Source organism: Apteryx rowi, unplaced genomic scaffold, assembly GCF_003343035.1.
Source record: "Apteryx rowi isolate R43461 unplaced genomic scaffold, aptRow1 scaffold_181, whole genome shotgun sequence".
Classification (NCBI taxonomy): Eukaryota; Metazoa; Chordata; class Aves; order Apterygiformes; family Apterygidae; genus Apteryx; species Apteryx rowi.
Window position 1 is genome coordinate 1,607,912 of NW_020448097.1, and position 22,694 is coordinate 1,630,605.

Sequence of the window (22,694 nt, forward strand, 5' to 3'; positions counted from 1 at the left end):
CACTGCCTTTTGTTGTATTGTTTTCTCTCAAGACCCTCGGAAAGAAACAATATCTATTCACTTCTTCATGGTTTCTGTTTCTTCTGTATGTAATGAAATGTCACTGCAAGAAAGAATAATGAATAATCATCTGCTCCTATCCATGTGCCAATTTTTGCACTTTTCAGCTAGGCAGAACTCCCATTGATTTTTGTCTGTTTAAAGGGTCTTCTAAAATGCTATGGTAGTATCTTGCTCCATGTATTTATATTTATACCTATCTAAACCATATAGGAAATGCTACTTATTCAGTATCTGCTTGTCTCCCCCTCCCCTTCCATTGATGCTTACATCAATTTCATACATATTTGTTTCTGAGTGTCAGTGGCTTGACAGGGGTGCAATGGGTAAGCAGCCCTTTTCTACTGAGACAGTGTTAGGTTGGTTAGCAATCAAACCAGTAGCTGCCTGTAAGCATAGCTGATACAGTGACTCATACACGCTCCTTAAAGAAGACACATGTAGGACCTGGCACTTCCATCAGTTTCCAGCAGAACAGATCAGACTGCTCTGATCTGCACTGGAGGGCCAACCTGACACTGAGCCAGCTAAAGTTTGTGAGACCAAAAAAGGAAGCCAAGACAAGCTGGCTGCCTTCTCTGAGCATTTGTCTCTGGGCTGGAATACCCCACAACCCCCTTAGGAATCCTTGAAAAAAATGTGTAGGTGACCCAAATTTGTGATTTTTGTGTGCTTTTTATGGGAAAAATGTCTAAAAATGTATCTTTTTATGAATGAGACCTGCTTCTTATTTGTGTTCAGTCACATATGCTTATTTTACCTGGCAAACCATATTTTTTCTTATATTTTATCTTAGGGAATTGGTGCAGTCTAGTCCAGCTTCTTAAACCAAAATCTCAATTATACACCATGAGAAGTATGTCAGAAAAAAAGAGCTTGACTTCCACATCCCTGCCTGATTTGCAAGGGTTCACATTAGAAAGTTCTATCTTTTTATTTGAGTTGAAATTAGCCTTGAACTTTTGGTGGCAGTAACAAAAAACTGTTGTACTCTTACATTTCAGTTAAAACCACAAGATGAGGAAAAATACTATGATGAATATTAGAGAAACCCAGAAGACAAGTGAGCTACAATGTTTGATTTCGGGCATGTAAGATTATGGACTGAACCCCTGCTGTCTTTATTCAAGCACAGCATGTGAAATTGGTCACCTGTGAAAAGCACTGTAGGAAAAGGAAGTTGTTCTTGTATAGACTACAAAAAAAAAAAAAAAAAGCAATTTTCTCCTCAGATTTTGCCATAGAAATGGATATATCTGTGCCTTTTCACAAGAATTCAACGTGTACTACATCACTTATAATCTGTTCTCTTATTAAAAATGACAAGATACACTGATAGAAAAAAATTGTTTTAATTGCTAGCATATGTTACCAGAAATTCATTTGGTTATTTTTAAGCATTAAAGCATTACTCAGTCATTTATCTTAATTTTTCACTTGTAGCACCTAGTGCCTTCTATCATGGAGTTGGTATAGGCGTAGGGGAATAATTAAGGGCCACCATAGCCACTGACAGTACCTCAAGTAGCAACATTTGCTACTCTTTAGACAACAGTGTCTTATCTTTACCTGACCTTCAATTTAAGTTATCCTTATAGCTATGGATAATGTGATATACTCCTGACACAATAAGATAGGAAGATCCATATCCAAACTGGGAGTTTTGGCAGACTTTAAGCATCCATGTCTCAGAGCAGTTTTAGTCTGCTGTGAAGCGCCATTCAGCTTTTTAAGATGCTACAATAGATATCCTCTGGGACTTTCCTTCTCACCTACAAAGCTCTGTAAGTCAATAATTTGACATCGGCAAGCAGAGAGGCCTAATAGAAAATCTGTAGAGTGCAACAATTGAGGGCCTGATGTCCAAGCAATACACATTTCATGGCCTCTTAACCTTGGACTAGTTCCAGTTTGCTAGTTTGTTTTCCACTGAGTCCTCGTTTGTGGCTGGAGTGCAGAGATGCACTCTTGGAGCACCTCAGGTGCACTCCTGGAGCCCCCTCCTGGTTTAGTTTCGTCCAAAAGGGATCTAGTTCATGCCCTCCAAGACCACTCCACATTGTGAATCAAAGCACAGTAAGCAGAGAAGATTTACTTCAAAACTGCATCCCTGATCCAAACCAAAACACTGTAGATGCACCCTAAATGCCCCAAGGCTCCTGGAGCAGTTTGTCTGGAACATCAAATGGAAGTGAGGAGCCTAATTTTTAAGCACTGCAATGCCTCAGGTTCAGTTCATCTGTCTGTACAGAGTTTTTAAGGTTACAAAGAAACATACGTCTGGTTTGTGTTAGATTAGCAATACTCAACTATCACTCAGTTCTATGACATATTATGTTCAGTGGGTTCCATAATATTTTTCTCATTTAAATAACTTTTGAAGCACACCAGGAAAGTGGGAGCTGAGTTCAAGCTCCCATTACTTGCCGAACTCCTGCATTATGCCATGATACATCTGGTACTTGATGTTTGCCTCAAAGTGGCAGCTCCTGGGACCCTATTATTCTTGGCTTTAATTTTTCATCCATACTTTTAGTTCCTGAAAGCAAAGCTGGAAAATACAAGCCAACAGGCTCGAGCRACAGAATTTGCAAGCCAAGACCTTGATTTTGTAAAGGCTGGAAACGCTCGAGTGCTGGAGCACTCTGAAAGAGCTGAACTGGCGAAAAAGGGGAAATCCATTTTAAACCTCCCAACTATCCTATGCATCCAGAAAAAGCAGCAGCAGTTCCTACCGTCCCTACCCCCTCCTTGCCTTTTGGTACACGGCTGACTAACGGCTCTGCGTGCCGGGGGTGTGCACCAGTTTCCCTGCCCCCCCCCCCCCCCCCCAAAAAAAAAGGTCCATCGATTAGGCGCCCCCCACCCAAACCCCGATTTCCCTCCGCCTCCAGGGACGGCCAGGCCCCTCCAGGCCCGGCCCCTGCTGCCAAGGACCTCCCCCGCCTCCCGCCTCCACCTGTCTGCGCCGCCGACAGCAGAGGTAACACTTGTGACTGCGGCCGCCTCTCCTACAGCCGGGCCCCCCCCGGCCGCCGCCGCCGCCGCCGCCGCCTCTCCCCTGTCACGACGCCCGGCCGCGACCCGGCGCCCGCCCGCAGCCCAGCGCCCGTTGCTCGGCAGCTGCGAGTCAACCGAGCCTGCCCGGGGGGGGGAGGGGCGGGCCGTGCCGAGGCCGGGGGCGGTGTCGGCGGGCGGGGAGGGGAGGAGCGAGGCTAGCTTCTATTGGTCGAGAGGGTGAGGGCGTGGCTCAAGGCCGGCTCGCTCGTCTGCTACTGGTGGGGGGCAGTGTCAGTGTGGGCTTGGGGGGCGGGGCTGGGCGGCCTGTGGGTTCGGTTGAGCGCCGCGTTAGGGAGGGAACGCGGGCGGGTGGGGGAGCAGAGTGAGCGGGTGGYGGCGGCAGCGGCAGCGCGCCACCGGGTGTAGCGACAGCGGCAGAGCCGGAGCGGAGGTAGGGGAGCCGCGCGGGGCCGGGCGCTCGCCCCTGTCTTCCGCCGCCCTCGCCTGTCACCTCCCTGCTCCCGGCCTCTTGCTGCTGCGGGGCAGCCCCGCGCCTCCCTCCTCCTCCTCCTTGTCCTCCTCCTCCTCCTCCTCCTCCTCCCCCCTCAAACCACGCTCTCCCTCCCCTCCATCCCTGCCCCCCCCCCCTCGCGCCAACGGCCAGCCGCGCGCCGTTAGGCTGCCGCCGCCGCTCCCCCTTCCACCCGCCGGGATCCGCTTTGCGTGGCTGCCGCGGCGGGCGCGAGGCCGGTGGGTGTCTCCGCCGGCGGGCAGCGCCGCGCCCCCGCCGCTCCGCAGCCCAGGTGCGCCCGGGGRTCGGGAGGAGGCTGCGGTGCCTGGCGGCGGCGCGGTATCTCCTGTCGCCCCTCTCGGGACGGGGCAGCGCCCCGGGCGCGGCGTGGCGCGGCGCGGCCCCTCCTCGGCGCGGCGGTCTGTGTGTGCGCGCCTCTTGTCTCGGTCGCGATCTGAGCGAGGTGCCCCGGGGCGGCCGCCTGCGGGGCTCCGCCTGTGTTCCCTGCCTTGCTCGAGCTCTGCTTCCCGTCCTCCTTGGTGAGGGTTTTCTCTCCGTGTGGCTGGAATTCTTTAGGGCTGATGCCTTTTCCCTAAAAAGAGACTCATCTGCTTAGTATGATTTGCGGGCAGGGAGTTTTCCTGTGTGTGTGTTTTTGCTGTGTCTTTTTTTTTTTTTAATCAGTCACGCAGTTACTGGGTTCATGTATTTTCCTCTCATGTGCCAGTTGTGAGAAAATGTACCAGTTGTTATCAGGCAGGTAGGTGGTGATGGAGAGCATCACAGAGGGGACAACACCCAAGAGAGAAGGCTGTTTCTCAGTTCGAGCCGCTAGGAAGAAGAGGGATGCTGGGATTCCCATTGCTGGGCTATTCCTTGACTCTGCTCTTAGGCTTCCTCTTTCATATTGGTTGGTGAGCGAGGAAAACCCGTATGCAGTTGCTGTGCTTGGGCGTGAGCATGTGGAAAGGAGAAGGATTTTTTTAAAGCAGGATTTTGTGTTCTTGCAGTGATATMTCTCCCTGGGCTGGAGGAGCAAGGAGCTCTGTTCCTCTTCTGTTCCCTCTGGCTTATGTGAGGGCTCTATGTGTTGCTGCTGTTGCCAAACTGTTCCAGCCTCGCTCTTTGAGATCCTCCTTCTGTCTGCATAGTGTACTGCCTACCATTGCTGTGGCAGGTAGCTCTCTCCAGCAGCAACAGCATGAAACTGCCATAGTGAAACTGGTAATGATCATGCAAATTCCTGTTTGCTGCCCCTTTGGTGAGGGGAGCTAGGGTGTCACCTGACTTCTACTCGGTAAACCTGTGAAGATGGTATTGCATTGGCCTAGAATCATATCTGGAAAACTTCCTGTTTATTACATATACGTATTTATTTAGTAAAAGCTTTGTGACTTCTCAGATTGTGAGAAAATACAGCGTAGAGGAGGGCTTGGAAAATCCACTGGCTTACTGATAGGTGCAGATCATGAAGTAGTATCAAAGCACAGAAGTTTTAAATTGGTGTCTTATTTGTTTCTTTTGTTATCCTTGTCCTTCCATGCTGTTTTTCGGAGAGGCATTGAGCACCTTCAACTTGCAGTATAATCAGTGATGAAGTTGTATATCGCCAGCATGATAATGGTTTCTTGGCTAATACAGTCTACAATTCCCATTTCATTTTACTCTCTGAGGACACTTAACATTTTTTTTATATATATTTGTATTTTAGATATCGGTGCAAGGGTGCTGAATTTAACATTTCACATTGTCTTTTGTGTTTGCCTAAAACACTATAAGCTTTAAGATTTTCTTTCCTTAGTATGTATGTTGACTCAACAGTGAAGAGGWCTGTAGTACCAAAAAAAAAARGGGGGGGGGAAGCTTTTTATAAAATATACCTGCTTGTAATAGAAGCACAAAGTGCCATTTTAATAGGTGGGTTGAATAAGTATTGGCTCTTTCCATGGTACAGACTTAAAAGAATACATCAATTTGTGTGGGCGTTTAAGATTTCTTTCATTTTGCTCATTTGGCAATAGGAAAGAAAGTCTTGCCCTTTGTACTTTTGACAAGATGCTCTGCAAGGACAGAGCCTGTGCCTATAGAAGCCTCTTTATTGAATAACTCTGAAGAGTAGGGCCTCATTTGTCAATACTTACCTAAAACTACAGTATTTAGAGATTTAAATGAAAATTATGTCAAAATCTTTGTTGCCATGTTTTAGCTTTTAGATTTTTCGAAAATGCAGAAAAGCAGGATGATACATTACGATGGTTGGAAGACCAGTATTTTATAAGCCAGAGGAGAGGTGTAAACCTGTAGCAATCAAGTGCTGCAAGGCAATAAGGGATACACTAGTATTTTGGAATTAGATTTTTTTTTTGAACTAATTCCAGTCAGTGCTTAGTCCTGCAGTTGAAAGCAGTTAGCATCATTTAAAAATACACATGTAATAAATAGTTGCATTGAGTCTGTTTTTTCTTTTAAGACTGTATTTGAATGTTGACAACTTCAGTAAATCTAAAATATGATCCATTGTTGCTTTATGTTAAAGAAATATATATATTTTTTATTGTTTCAGCAGCCAAAACATTCAGAAACTTCAATTCTTTAATATTTATGCAACAGTGATCTGCAATAAGAAATACCTTTGGATTTCTTTCGTCTGACTTTATAATGAGAGTTTTAATGAAGCTGTTTAGTATTGTAGGTAATGTGCCTTGGCTTAATTCTCAAAACTCGAAGTATTTAAGCAAGAAACTAGAGTCTTGTTTTATTTTTAAACTAAAACTCTTAGGTCCTTTTAGTTTAGTGATGATGAGAGAAAATACACGTTGAGATTCAAATATTGAAATGTTAACTGTAGTGCTATGCAGCTAACAAAGCCTTTGGGAATATCAATTTTGTAAGTCTTTATTAGTGAAATAGTCAACTAAAGGCAAACATTGCAAATTGCATGGTCAGTTCAGAGAACGCTTCTTTATAAAGAGCTTTGGGCTAGTCTGTTGGAAACTTACTGGAGCACTGGTAAGGTTAACTATAGCACTAGCGTGTTTTGACACTAGCAGTGGCTATTTCTGTTACTGTGTGAAGCTGGACTATGTGAGTGGGAGGTGAACTAAGATTGCAAGTACAAGGTAGAACAGGAGAATAATTTCTGTATATGGAAAATACCCCATGTATAACAAAAAAAACAGTTCTGTTACAAAAATAACTAGTTATAATACTGGCTATATATGGATGCTTTTGAAAACTGTTCATGTATAAGCATTAGCATTCTCTCTGGAATACACAACACTCAACAGTAGAAATCTGGAAGAAGTAAATAAATAAATACAAAAAACCAGTTTCCCTAGGTATTGTTTAAACTCTGGATATAGTGTGACTCTTGAGTTATGAGAATTTTCTTGAGCATATATGCTTACTCAGAGCAGAACAGGTACACCATCATGAAACCGTAATGGGGGGGGGGAGCTGCCCTGAAAATGTGTTGACATGGAAGATAAAAGATGTCATTGTGAACTGTGTGCTCATCATGTGAAAGTAACAAGATTGGCTTACATTTGTCATAACAAATTCTATTTGAGAATTTTAGCACTATCCATGAGCTAAACCTAGCAACTCTACATTTTTATATTAATTTTTATATCAGGAAACCAAGGCATGAGAATTATCAGTGATTTGCCCTTGCTAAGGGATGTATGTAATATAATGAGGGATAAAGTTTATTTCCTCATTCCAATTCTATATTCTAACTGTAACACCACCTTTTCTCTCTCTCACTCTGTCTATTTTACCAGACAATTTGAGAGTTGTATTTTAGTATCTAGGTGGAAAGAGATTTGTGTGTGAATGGTAATATCAGCTTTCCCTATTGGAAGTAGGAAGAATTAATTCCATGATTATAAATTAAAACGAGCATTAGAACAATACATAAATAAACTAAGAAAACAACTGTTACTAAGAAAACAACTGTTACAACATTAGTCCTCTTGCTGAGTTGGTGCAGTTTCATAATGTTAAATATTGATGAAGGAAAGATGTTGAAGGTCTAAGTATTCACAGCACTAGTATGTTCAGCTTTTAAACCTATGCCTTTTTAAATTAGAATATCTTGATAACTTTAATATTTCTTTGTTACTGTGTTAAATAAGATATTTTAGCATAGCATATCAGAAGTAATTAAATGTTGAATATCTTGATGAAATTACATTGAAAGAACAAAAATAATAAATATAAAATAAAAGGCTCTTCATGTCTTAAACTCTGTTGCCATAGAAATATTTGTTATATATATATTTTTTCCTTCCCTGAGGCAATGATGAGAATTTTCCAGGAATAAACTAGTTTTAGAGAACTTCCATGCCTGTTTCTTTTAGACAAAATAACTATAAGGGGAAAAAAATCCAACCTGTATGTAAAGGCTCTCAAGTTATATAGAGTTGTGTTCTGTTTCTCTGTTCGTATCAAGACTGATACCTAAGTGTTAGTCTATTGCTGTGTCTTCAAAAGAGAAAAATGTATATGGAATAATTGGTGGCTAAAGTTAATATATTAAGATTTCCTATAATAAGTATTATCTGTGATGCTGACAGTTTTGGGTCTCTAGAAGCTTTTAATTCCAGCCTTATTGCAATGAGAGTTAGTGTGCTCCAGTTTGACTTCAAACTTGTATTGTTATTCTAAACTGGCTGAGCCTTCTAGTGTTGGAATTGACTGTTAATATCTTGAAAACTAACCCTTTAGTCAATGTACTTTGAAAAATAAAATAATTTAACACTGACATTAGTTTATTTTGGAAAAAGAAAAGGATCTTGCTGTGGGTGGCATGCACAACAAATAGTTGCCTGGCAATATTTAAAAAAAACAACAACCAACAAACACATTTGTTCTCTGAAAAAATAAAAAGTGAATCAAGTCTTAACTGAATCCTAAATATGCCAGTCACAGAGAGCTCCATTATTTTGGTGAATTGTATCAATGTCTCTGTTAATCTTTTCTTGCAGATAACTAGAGAAATAAAGATGTTAATGGTAACACACTGCTTTGTTCAACTGAAACAAAGGGACAATGTGACTGTAAGATTTGGTAGAATCAAATATTTGTTTAACTATTCAGTACACAAAAAGGAATCTTGGAGCATGAATAAAAAATACAACTTTTCCCTTTTTCCTCCTGCTCCTTCTCCTAATTAAATATCAGTGTTTAAAAGTCATGGTATATTGTAGCAATGTTACATTCTCAGAGAATTCAAATAAATGGTTAATACTTATGGTTTATTTATAGTGGAGAATTCTTATTTATCTTATTTCCTTTGAACTATCTTTTGGTTGATCTCATCAACTATTACTTGTGAAGACATTATGCTTGGGGAGGCAGGGGAGGGGAACACTTAGTTTTCCAACTCATAGAAGTTACTTTTGAGATTTTGAAATGGATTTTTAAGTACAAACTGAGTTTGTAATTAGGTAACCATCTAGCATTAAATTGCTTGCAGATCTTCACAGTATATTTTGGTTTTTTTGAGTGAGCTTAGTGCTTATGAAGTGAGCAACTAGTGAGCTGTAAAGTCCCACTTAAGTGTGGAACAGGTAAATAGCTGCTTGTATGCACATCAGTTCACTGCTTTACTGTCTCATCCATTTATGACCTTGAAGAAAAGTAGATCACTTTGCTTGGCCTATATATGCTAGACTGGGTGACATTTTAACTTGTTACTATAATCTGATTTCATGGCCCCAAAATAACTGCCAAATAGTAATTTTAAGCTTTGTGCCAGCAACTGAGACTTTGTACTTAAATATTTACCTTTAAAGCATAGAAACTTCTGAGTTAAACTGGAGAGCACAGAAAAACTGTACTTACAAGCATCTCACTTGTTGTTATGTTTCCAAATCTTAAAGGCGTGTTTTCTTATTTTTGTGTAACTCACTTCACAGACTCACTGTGTTTGTCTACATGTGCATCTGTACTATACAGCTGTTGGTGTAGCAGAAGGTCCAGTGTACCCTGAATGTGTCAGACTTGCAATCCATGTGGTGTACAGTCTTTTTTTCTCTTTTCTCCTTCTTTCTTTCCATCTGGACAACATTTCCAGGATGATGGCAGGAGGAAATTGTGTACTGGTGGGAGCCCTATAGTGGATGAACTTAAGAAGCTTGCAGAAAGGATTGGGATATTATAGCATTCTGATTACTTTATACTGTCTATCCTGCTCTTACCAGATACACTGAAATTTGCTGTATCTTGCATTTTGTAGCATACCATGTTAATTGCAAGTTCGTCAGAACAGTTTCACGTGAGTAAGTGTACTGTAGTTTGATTGTTTAGCACCCTCCATGCTGGTGTTTGTTTTATAGATTGTATTTTTTGATTGTTACCTGCAATACTTATCACAAAAACAAAGTGCCTGGAAGGTGGGGATATGTCATAGTCAGCTCTTCTTAAAAGGGCTGTCAGAGCTATTATTGTTTTAAATTTCTGTTAACCTGCTGTGTAAAGTAAAAACTTTACAGTAGCTGAAAGCAAATTAGAGGAGAAAAGTTTCCTCCTCTGTCTTTTATTTTGAACACTTGGCAGTATTTTGTTTACTCCCTGGAGGCTCTTAAGCCCTCTCTACAAGTATTTATTCATATGCAACAAGTTAAACATATGTGCAGCATCAGTTGTATGATTTATGGATAAGTGTATACAGGATTGTGACCCATCTGCCTTTCTTTTTTATATGACCCTCTTCAGAGGTTAAAATTGTAGAAACATACAGTACATCATATGAAACCATTTTCATCTCATCTTAATTGATATTTTAAATTTGTGTTGTTCAAAGTAATTGGTAGACATACTGACAAGTCCTCTTCCCCCCCCCCCCTTGTTGTTAGAATATACTTTTGGGGGTAAAAATTTATGTAGGCATAGATTTGTGATGACTTAGAATGAGTTTGCTTTTTGTTATATGCCAACTGAGATCAAAAATGCCTAATTTGTTTATGGGTTGCTTATAGAACTCTTCATCCAAAAGTTAAAGCTGTTTATTATTCAAAGAATGAGGAATTGTCAGTGATGACAATTTTCAGTTGTGAATCACAGAACACAGTCTATTTTCATTATTTATTTTTAAAGTTATCTTTACCTCTTGATTGCAGGATGGACATTGACTAAAGGGAGGCTGAATCTATCAATAAATATAGATAAAACCCTCCCCAAAGTTTTTTTTGTTGTCCTTAATAGGATTGCTTCAGGTATTTTGAAGTGGTAACTGTCTTCAAGATGGAAGAGACCTTTTCTATGCATTTGCAGTTGTCATCGGTTCAGTAAGTGGCTATCCTAATGATTTATTCTCCTCTTTTGGCAATATTGTCTGTGTTACAGGACGGTCCTCCTGGAGTATCTCTGTAATTGCATATGCACATAGAATCATAGGATAATTCAGTTTAGAAGGGACCTCAAGAGGTCATCTAGTCCAACCTCCTGTTTCCTAAAAATGTATTTATTCCTGAAATGTCACTAGAAGGAAGTTATGTGAAAGAAAATTATTCTACTGTCTCCAAAACACCTCTTTCCCCTTTGCTACTCTCAACATTCTAACAACACTGCTGCATTCACACTGTTCTGGCTCTCTGTATCTTATAATTTCACCTCACCTTCTTTTAAGCACTTCAGAAGAGAATTCCAGACAAAGAAGCAGCAAAGGTCTTGGATGCAAGCACAGTTTTCTTCTCTCCTTCTATTGACTTGGATTTCCTGTTTCTCTCTCTTGTGCGTGTGTGTGTGTGTGTGTGTGTGCGTGTGTGTGTGTGTTGATTCTGCTGTTAATCTACCATACCCACAAGGTTGCCATCCATTTTTTGTTTGACTTCTGCAGAATTGCTTCCAGTCTTCCTTGCCTTGCTTGTCAGGCAAAGAAAGAGTTGCAGTATTCCCAAAACCACCACTCCAGATGAACATATGTAGCGTGGTGTTATCTACCTATCTACCTACATCTAAGAGCTTCTTTCTTTCTTTCTTTCTTTCTTTCTTTCTTTCTTTCTTTCTTTCTTTCTTTCTTTCTTTCTTTCTTTCTTTCTTTCTTTCTTNTTCTTTCTTTCTTTCTTTCTTTCTTTCTTTCTTTCTTTCTTTCTTTCTTTCTTTCTTTCTTTCTTTCTTTCTTTCTTTCTTTCTTCTTAACTAATCCTTGTAGGAAAACACCTACACTAAGTCCACGCTCATTTCAGAAGTTTCATGCTTTAAAAACTTGAGCCTACCTTATGGACCTCTTCACACTTTCCTAATCCATCTGTTTATCTAGCACAGCTTCTTCTCTATCCCTTCACACAATCTTGGGCTGTTGAAAGGCAAACCGCCTTTGCAGATCCTTTAATTGGTAGTAGTCTTTCTTTACTTCTCTAGAGCTTTTCATATTTCTTAAAATAAATAAAAAAAACCCCACCATTGTGTTCTCTTACTCCTCTTTTGTTGGCATTATTATTACAAAAAATGCTTTAAATTACATGACATTATAATATTTTTATGCAGCTATTATTTTTCTGCTTAACTGTGAAAACTTGTTTGGGTACAGCTTGTGTTTAAAGACAGTTATTTATGGAGCATTGTAGCTGTACATCATGATGTACAGCGAGTAATGTGTTGATCCAGTAAGCTTATAGACTGAAGCTACAATTTGATGCGATCTAACCTGTTATAAAATAGAAAAGCTTGAAGTTGAGAGTGGCTAGCGCTGATGGAATGCTCTGCTGAACAGGTGGGACTTGACAGTTTTATTTTAGCCTAAAGGAATGGTGCTTATGCAATTGCTCCATCTGTCCATCCATCTGTCCCTTAGCCCCTCCTCCCACTCTGCCAGTAACTTCTGAACCGCTTGGTCAATTTTCACTCAACTTTGGCAGTGGGGCAGTGTTCTCAACCACTGGTGCACCCTACACGTCTTGGGGAAACAGGCAGCTGGTCAAAGAAGAGAGACTGGGCCAGAGGCAGGGGGAGCTCCCTTCTGCACATCTGTGGTTAGCCTCTAGTAATGTTAGGCTCTAGTAATGTATAATTGTGGTGTGTGCTGCCTTTTGCCTGGCTAGCGGGCAAAGTAAAGCTCATGGGGAATGTGAGAGAGAGATGAAGCTGATGTGATCAGTTGTTGCATTAAGCATAATGGGGAGGATATCATGGGGGTAATAATTTTGGGATGTTATTTTGGAAGGGAAATAAGAGTATTATTGTGGATGTGCAGTGGACTTTTGAATTATTGTGATAGACCTATTTGACAATGTCTGACCTCAGTTATGCAGAAGTGTAGCTTAGGAACAGTTTTTCCCCTTTAAAGGAGTTGTGGGGATGGCTACTCAGTTAAAACCCAATATAAAGAGGAAGTAAGAGGAGAGGGTTGGAGGTGGAATAGAAAACATGTCATCTCATGTAGGTGGGTAAAAGGATGAACCTATCCTAAAAAATCAGGGACAGAAATATAAACTTGGTGCAGAAAGAAGAGTGGCAGCCAATAAGGAGAAACTTTAAACATAGAACCTCATATATAGAAGAGAGAGGAATTAGAGAGAAAAGAGATGCTCTAGTACTGCAAAACAAATTAAAAACACTGAAATATTTATTGAAAACCTTAGAGTGCTGAAGTGCCGTGCTTAATTTAGGATTTCAAGAATTGTACAACTTCAGCAGAACAAATGGGTTGCTTGACTTTCTTAAAAATAATACTGCTGTTATAAATAAAAACAGATTTCAGTATGAAGGTAGCAGTGTGGGATGCCCACAGTAATAATAACAAAGCAGTATTTTCAGGTGGTAACCCTTACTCTGTTTTTCTTAACCAAATAGCTATTCCTGTCATTGTTTGGAGATCATTAAATCTGTTTCAGTAAACTCTGTATATATTGACATTTTTGTTGCCTAAAGGTTTGTGAGTGAACAGTATATTTGAAAAACATGTCCTTACTTCTGTTACCCTAATTGTTTTTTAGTTGCTTCTGCTGACTCAAATTATGTAATGTATGTCACAGGAAAAAAATCATATATCCTTGCAATTAGTTTATTTGAAACATGCAATTGTTTTAACAGTATCTGGAGACTGGGAGTTGCTTGGTGTTTTTCCTTGTGAGGTRGGTCAAATGTATTTATAGAAGCCACCAGTGCCTTAAATAGGTGTCACAAATACATGCATGGTGGGAACAACAGGAAAGTAGCTGTATGAAGCCTTAAATCTACTCAGCTTTGATCATAGAAAGTACTGAACAACCCTAGGAGGCCAGAGTGACTGTCTTGTATTTTTCCACATCAGTAAAATGGGTGATCTTATCTTTGACTGTTCTAGTTATATTCACTTAAAATAACATTTGAGCTATTGTTGGTTATTTCGCTGAAAGTGAAATGACAGATCGTGCTTGTTAGCTTGCTCTTCCTCAAAGAAATGAACAAGAAGAAATGCACTGTCCTTTTAAATAATTATGTTACGTAATGTTTTAATTTTATTGAAAAAATTGTTCTATTATAGAAAGTATGAATAAACTATTCTATTAAACTTATCTTAATAAACAATGACATACACACACACACACACACACACACACACGTATTTTTTAATGTTAGGTCTTCCAGATACTTTCTTAATATCTCAGATTTTTCAAGAATTAGGAGAACAATGTTTCTAATTTTCACTTTGTGAATATCCTACTCTACACCTTCCCGGCCTTTTCTTATGGTGCTTAGGATTTGATACAGATTTTTGTTCACTTACCGATTTTGATCATGAGTTTCATTTTTGATCTTTTTCTCTTTGAACTAATGTGATAGTTACAACAGAACAGTCCCCCTCCAAAGAGTGCAGGCTTCCAAGCCCCTTGCACCTATGCCCTACAATAAACGCACATCCCCCCAAATGTATTGAATGACTCATAGTATGAAACATATAAAGGCTATGGTGTAGGTCATGTAATGCATGAAAATAATGCATTGATAATGCAGTCCTGTATTGTAAAATCCTCAGGGTAGGGGCTGTGTGATGGGACCTCCATCCTCATTTGTGGCTATGGAAGTTGCTGCACAAATAAATGTTCAATAAATACTGTACAAATAAATTAGGACTTCTAGGTTCTTCTACCTGTTCTGAATATAACTAATAGAAAACAAGATAGGATACCTTTCCTGTCCTTAGATCTCTGTTTCAATAAAATACTGAGACTTAGGTAGTAGAAGCTGGGTTGCAATAGTTGAATGGAAGCAAGGATCACAATGAATCTATTCTGTTGAGTGTCTGTACAGATTTCTTATCTGCTATGGAATCCTGACATGGGAGACCTGTATGCATAGTTTTACGGTGGAGTATGTAGCTTATGCTGGGCCACATGGTCAAGAAGGGTGCGGCACAAGGCTGCAGGGACAGGATGTTCCTATGGATAATGCTCCTACTAGACTCAAGCCTTGCTGCCAGAGACGAGACACTGCCTGGGCATGCTGCAAAGCTTTGGTATGGAATTATTCAGTAGATAGAAGTCCTGGTGCTGTGCTGTTAATGTTTGAGAGGATACGTCAGGGTAGTGGTTTGAACTAGGGAACTGCAGCTTGAGTTGAATGCTCAAAGCGTGAGATTTGGCAGCTCTGTATGTAGCATATATATTTGTGTGATGTTAATTTGTGGGCTTTTTTTATCCTTTCATGACTCATTCGTATCTCTCGGGATGAAAATTGTGTCCACCTGTGAAGCTGAAATAACTGGATTTTGTTTGAGTTGAGATGATAGATGAAGATGAAAACAGATCTCTAGAGTCAATTACATTCATGATAGGGGCAGTGACTTTTCCCTAGCTTCCTTTTCCTTGTCTGATAGAGTTGTTACCATTTTACTGAGCAACTGTGGGGCAGATTAAAGAATTTGGAGGCTTTCCCGTTCATTACATATGGCAGACTGTGGTGGTAAAGCTTTTTTGCCCAAATCCAGAAATAAATTTGAACATGGCATGAATTGCTTAATGTCTACCAATGACAGGTTGTTACATAGAATAGATTTTCATTCTGATACTACTGCAGATATGGCATTAGAGTATGTTTTAACTTGGAGTTTAAATCTGGAAACAAAATGTCAAAATCGAGTTTTGTTTGTAATGTATAACATCACTTGGTTGAAAATACTTCAGTCTAATTATATTTCTGCTTTAGCTTGCAAAAATGTATTACTGTAGTGTAGTTTATTACCATGTTTAGTTTCTGTGGAGTCTACAGGGCTAGTGGTAGAACAGCAAATGAAAGTGGGCAAATAAGTGTTTGTTGGCTGGAGAATTTCCTGTAATGCATGCTTTTAAGAATTTGAGAAAATAGAAGTACATTGCATGCTTATTAGAAAGAATAAGCATTCTGTTAGCATCTGCAAATTTCCCAAGCTGTATCTGAACTTGCTGCATGGTTTTCACCTTTGTTGCTTGGCTTCCTTCTACCATGGTCAGAATGGTGCCTTTGTTCTTTCATGTACCACTGTTATTTTATACAATTTGAAGGTAGAAAAAACAGTTAACGCTTTCTTTGACACTAGTTTTAATGATGCTTATACTTAAAGAAAATAATCGTTCTTGCAGCCCCTTTGTGAAATAAGATACATGATTTCTCTCCATCTAATTGTATAGTAATACTGTAAGCTATTCCTGTATTGTGCTCTGTACAGCTAAGGCACAACTTAATTGAATCACAGCTGGAGGATGCTAACAGGAGAAGTTATCATCTATCCTATTTAAGAAAGCTGAAGGTAAAGCTTAACTGGAAGTGAGTTTTGCTCATGGATATACTGAGAAGACATTTGAGGTGGATTTTACAGCTTTGTCAGTGACATGAGGTCAGGTGTTCTGAGGAGAAGTTGTAGAAGTGTCACTATTCCTAGTTGTGTATATAGTAAGTTGTTTGGAATTTCTTTTTATTTTTTTGATCGTAGGTATTGTAGAGCTCTTGGCTGAGAGCATGCAAGATTACTGGATAGGAACCAAAACCAAAGAAAGGCTTCTTAAGTTGTAGGCTGCTTTTAAGATGGAATATTGCAGTAGCTGAGTTCCTTTATGCAGTGATACTTGTCTTTTCTCCCTAGAAGTTCCAGTAATATGTCCTTCACTGTATTTTGTCCTTTTATATTTAAGAGAAATGGTTGAGATGGTGCTTCATGGTTTTTGCATGTGATTAGGACATGTTAAGTTGTTGTGTGTTGCTTGTTCACTGCTGTGATTTTATTGAATCTTGCAAGGTCTCATTTCTTATTGGAAAACATTACTCAAATTATGAAAGGGTAACTGCTTAATGATGCATCTTAGTGAAGATAGCCATTTTATGCCACAATTTGCTTTGAATTTGAACAAGTATAATTCTTCTTTGTACCTTAGTGTGTCTTGTAGTAAACCTCTAGAATGCATGCTGAAAATCAGTGGTAGAAATAGCCCTTTCCTGTGTCGTGGTTCTATTTTAGGATTGCTTCCATGGATAAGAGCTGTTGAATAGTGCAGATCTAGGAAGTGAGTTGGGATTGTTTAATCTATTAACAATTATTTCAAGGTGAGAATGAAGGTGGTTTACTTGCTGCATTTTTTATTTATTTGTTTTTGCTTATTGTGGCTTCTTAAGGCACTTTCAATAGTTTAATCATTGGCTTCTAAAAATTATTAAGATTGTGGTGACTTACTGTTCAAGGGAATTTGTGGATTGCAGTCCTCTTGACAGAGAATACGCAAATATTGTGGAGTCTGGCTAAGCTGTTTGGGAATGAGGTGTTTGTGGAAATGGAGAGGACTATATGCTATACATCTACTGTTTTTTTTTTTTTTTTTTTTGAGAGAAGGAGAAGGCTGCTAGTACTGGAGCTCTAGAGGGAAGGAAGAACAATAATTGCCAATGGAAAAATAACAAATGCTTTGTCCATTTTATACGCAAATACTGAGAATTATGATGAGGTTTACTAACGGGAGCAGTTTTGTTCTTGATCTGTTATAGTGTTCACCTTTCAAACTTTGTCTTGCACAGCTTGCTAGAGGATGGGGAATATTAAAAATTACTACCATGTTTTGTTTTTACTTTGTGTGTGTGTGAGTGTGTGCTCCTTTCATGTTTGTTTTATCAGTATTAGCAAGATAGTTTTCCTCTGTGTGTCCTAGTTCAGGTAGTATGCCAGTGCAGTTTCTAAAACAAAAGTTTATTAGTCTTCAAGAGCTATTTAAATAGTTTCCACTGTTATTTAAATATGATGCTTACTCATCTGGCCTTTTATTAATAGAGAACTTTTTCCTGTACTTTTTTTTTTCTTCCTTAACCTTAACAAAGTTGGAATTTTTGTGTATGAATGGTTCCCTGCTTTCAAGAAGTATTTGTCATACTAAGATTGTCTTATGGGTCTACTCTGCCTTGAATAAATTCTACTCAGGACAAATATACTATTCTGTTACTGTTACTTGAAATTGTAAATCTTTTTTGGTAAGGCTTTGTCATTGATATTGTAATGCATATTACAAAACTGATGAATATTAACCACAGAACTTTGAGCTCTTTTCCAACAGCTGTATTTTTAGTGGATGCTTAATAAGCAAATGTAATAAACCGTAGGAATTGGATCTCATGACTCTTTCTACACCCAAATTTTCTGTGTGCAGAGAGAGATTAAGTGATTTATTACCAAATTTCTCTGAGTTTGCAAAAAAAAATAATAACCACAGCACCATATTGAAATGAAGTTGGAATCTTGAATCTGTATAAAGTGCGCAAAAGTTGCATTATGTTTTATTGGAAGCTGGGTTACGATATTCTCACATCTTCTGAAAACCCAAGCATTTCACTTTGCATCTGTGTTCTTTAGCAATATAGTTGTTTAATGTGGTTTCCTGTAAGGACCAAGCTGTTAGTTTTGGACTATTGTGAGCACCTCAAAACCTGAGCTATCCTTTACAAAATAATTTATTGAAGTGGGAAAAAAACCAGTCAATTGCTTAGTGTGAGTTGTTCTGTGTAATACATTTTTTTCAGATGTTTAACAGTTTTGTTCTTATAATTAGAACACAAAAATTCCAACTAATATTGATTATATTTGATAATATTTTGATAATATTTTTCTATGTTGCTCCTGAAGGCAAAAGCCTGATAGTAATTAAGTCACAACTACTTAAACTTTATATTTTTAGCTCTGCAATTCAGTTGTACTCTTCTATACAAGAAATTAAAACAAACTTCCAAGTATTGCTTCTCATAAAATATGCAGGTAGTGTGTATTTGGATATAAGCAATTATTAACTAATAAGTTAATAGAATGCAGAAGAACCAAGGGGGAAGCATTGCTGATGACTCGAAAAATGTTGGATTTTAGCTCTAATACAACTGTAAACCTATTTTACAAATACTATAATTCGGGAACAGCAGGCTAATTTGCTTTTTCAACAGTGGGAAGAATATCTTTAGTGAGATCTGTCTCTACACTCTGTTTAAAGGGAAACTTCATCTCTGTGTTTCTTGAATTTCACTGTGTGGGTTATTCTGTTCATTAGGCTTCTAGGATTCTGCAGTTTCTTGTGGGGTTTCTGCAAGCACTGCAGTAAATTAGGGAGGAAAAGGATTGTTCTGGTTGGGAAAAATCCTGGTGAAATATCAAGTTCGAGRCTTCTGTGTTTATTTTAGCAATAAAATTTAAGAACAACTTGATGTTTTTGTGACAGTTGTGTGCTGTGTCAAGTTGGGCTAGAAGAAAATTTTGTCAGTCTTCACTGTACATGCATTCATTTTCACTGGGGGGGGAATACATACATAAACTCCATTTAATCCATTTCTTTTTTTCTATTATTGAGTTGGATGCTTACCTATTTTATTCCTAAATAGAATTATGTTGAATTATATAATACTCCATATCAAATTAGATTAAATGATTACATTTTTGCAAATAGTTCACTCGTATGATATGGAAATACTATATGTGTAGTTTATAAATGTACAGTGATCTTAAAGAAAGCAACATTTGTGCGGGGGGGGGTTGTTTTTTTTTGTTTGTTTGGTTTTGGGGTTTTTTGCTTTTACATTGCTCTCTTCCCCACTACCCCAAAGTGTGCCTTTGAAGGTCTTGAATTTAGCAGTATTACCAAAACATCTTTTGGAACTGATGGTTCCAACTGATGGTGATGATCTGCGAAATCATTTGTTTAAAAAATGGGATTGAAACTGCTAAGCTAATTGGTTTGCTTGTTTGTTTTGTCTCTCTGCTGCTGCTTGTTTGTTTTGTCTCTCTGCTGCTGCCTCTGTGATAGAAATTAATCTTTAGTGATTAGTATAAACATTGAAACTTTTTTTTTTAATCTATGCTTACTCAGATTCCTTATTTCATAATAAGAGATGGGCTATACTGCCAACTCACTAGTATTTTGAAAAGCTGAGCTTCCCAAACTAGTTGTTTGACTTGACAGAAGGTTACTCTGAAGTTGTTCTGTTCACCACTAACATGCTACTGCCTTTTGAAAGCAATTGTTGGATACTTTGCAACAATTTTTGAAATAGTGTTTTGGCAAGAATGTTAAATGAAGTTACCTTTTATATTATATTTGCCCTATGTGGTCAGATTTTTAAGAATAAAGATGCTCCAACTTTATTGTTCAAAGATGTGGTTGTGATACTTAATCTATAGCGGCCACAGTAATTGATTGAAATACTGAACTAGAACTATTCCCTAATGATTTAGATGCTGCCAGATGTTTAAGAAATCACAGAATGTTGCAAGATGTTGAAATAAACTGCATTTTATGCACAGGAAGTCTATCTTGACTTAACTTAAAAAGCCAATGCTCATTTTCTTGTTTCAGATGCGACAATAATGCATTGATAAGGTACTTTGAAAGAAGAAGGGGAACATGCAAGAATTCATTCATCTCTAGAAGACTGGTATGTGTGCATATATAAAACTAAGTTTGATACTATTAAAAAAAAAAGTTGATACTACTTAATAGGCTATGTGAGTGGGTTTTAGATGCAGCAAATTCTACTTTATTAGAGATCCTTTACTTAACGGAAGCCTTATTTTCCTGCTGAACTTCACTGTGGCTAACATCTTAATGGATTAACTTCGTAATGACACTACYTATTACCAAGTTTTTTAATTTTTAATTCTGTTTTTATCTAGCTGTATTTCATAACTGGAAGCCATAACATATGGGCTCTTACTCCTCTGATTACTTGCCTGAGAATAAAAATTCAGTGGCATTACCTATAGGTTTGCTTTATAACATAAAAATGTGTGACAGTGCCTTCAATATTAGTGCTTTATCAATGCTTCTGTACAACTGGGTCTGTACAATACTTGCTCACTCTGCCTGTTTACAGCAGATATGGGATATAGTAAAGAAAATGTATGCATTGCTTAGGATCAACTGCTTTTACAAGACATAGATAACATATTTGCTGGTGGATATAGGATTATTTTCTTAGTGTCACATATTTGTGTGGTAATCAGTGGAAACATATTGAAGGACCAAATAATACTTAGACTGGTAACTCCACATTTTTTTATCTTGTGCTTTTTTTAAAAAATTTTATTATTTTTTTATATATATACAAGAGTTACTTTTAAATCAGAAAAGAATACATGTCTGTTTCTTTTTGGGAAGGATTTCTTATGCTTTGCTTACAATTTCTAAATTTAAAACGTGGCACTTCTAAAGATTGGAATTAATGTACTAATTGAGCAATGTAATTACAGCTCTTATGAGTGTTGAGATGAACAAATCAAGCAATCTAAACTTCACAACCAGAGTACTGAAATCCACCCTATTCACTTTCCATTCTAATTCCATTTAAACTGATACAAGGAGAGTCAAGGAAGGGCAAACAGGACTGCTACTGTGTACTAACTTGATGATAATGGTCATGGTTTCTTACCTAAAAGGAATATTACGCTGAATAGCTGTCAGTTCGGTGTCAGTATAACAGTAGTGTATTTCAAAGGACAATTACTATTTGGCTATTACAAATCTGCAAAAATACTGAAAAAACAAAGGGGCAAAATAGTTCTTTAAAGGCTTAAACAAATGAGGGGTGTTCAGTGTGTGTTACTAAAAGAATAATACTGAAATCTATTGGATTTTGGAACAATTGAAAGGAAGAAAGGGGAAGAATTTTTCTTTTTCTTTTTTCCTTAGAACATAATTCTTMACAAGTATGCAATAAAGTAATCTACTTTGAGAGAGATAGGTTAAATGCAGATGTCTGATTGTCAAAAAATCAGATGTTTGATTGTCAAGAATAACAGCAGAGTCAGGTAAGTTATGTAACTGAAGGAAAGCATCAGTCTTCCAGGATGTTGCTGTACTGTCATGAAATTTATTAATATGGTATTTCGTATTGAGTGTAGATTAGTAAGCTTATCCTCATCTACTAAATCCTTCAATATTGAATAAAATCCTTAAATATCTCAGGAAATGAGGACAGCCATGTTGGATTCTAATCCAGGTTGGATTAGAAACTGAGACTATAGCTGAAGTTTGTCAGGTTCTCATCTTCTAATTGGCTAGATCTCCAGTTCAGCCAGCTTGTACTGCTTTCCATATATACACCGAATATGTTTGTTTGTTTTTTTCTGGGAGAAGGAAGGGAGTGGAGCCAGTGGTACATGGATCCTCTTCTGCTATGCAGTTGGGATAAGTAAGTGGACAAGGGAGCTGAGCTTGGGCACTAATGACACCAAGAGCAAGCTGGAGACCATCAAACAGGATTTCAGAGCTCTGGGGATGGTGGTCAAGGGTCTGGGAGCCCAGGTCATCTTCTCCTCAATCCTGCCAGTGAGGGGGATGGATGAGAGGAGGAGGAGACGGACTTTCCAAGTTAATGACTGGCTGCACCGCTGGTGTTGGCAACAGGGTTTTGGTTTCTATGACCATGGGACCCTGTTTGAAGATCGACAACTGATGGCGAGACATGGGATCCACCTCACGAGGCGGGGCACGCGGGTCTTTGCCAACAGGTTGGCCAACCTGGTAAGGAGGGCTTTAAACTAGGAAAGATGGGGGAAGGGGAGAGTTATAGTGCCAGGGTAGTTGGCAAAAGACAGCTCAGGTTGGGATGCCTCCAGCAGGTGAATGCAGCCAGGGAAGTGCGCATGGCATGTGGCTATGGAAGATCCTCTTGCATCCCTCCTGGGAAACCAGCATGCTTGATC

General features: G+C 38.8%; 1 long non-coding RNA gene across 4 annotated transcripts in view; it reads left to right on the forward strand.

Annotated features, from left to right (window-relative positions):
* The first annotated feature begins 3,432 nt into the window (after positions 1-3,432).
* The window catches only part of LOC112963972, a 55,096-nt gene continuing 35,834 nt past the window's right edge, over positions 3,433-22,694 (forward strand). For all 4 annotated transcript variants that reach the window (XR_003252798.1, XR_003252797.1, XR_003252796.1 and 1 more), the window contains exons 1-2: positions 3,433-3,511; positions 20,347-20,425. This is a non-coding gene — a long non-coding RNA (uncharacterized LOC112963972). The remainder of the gene's footprint in view (positions 3,512-20,346; positions 20,426-22,694) is intronic.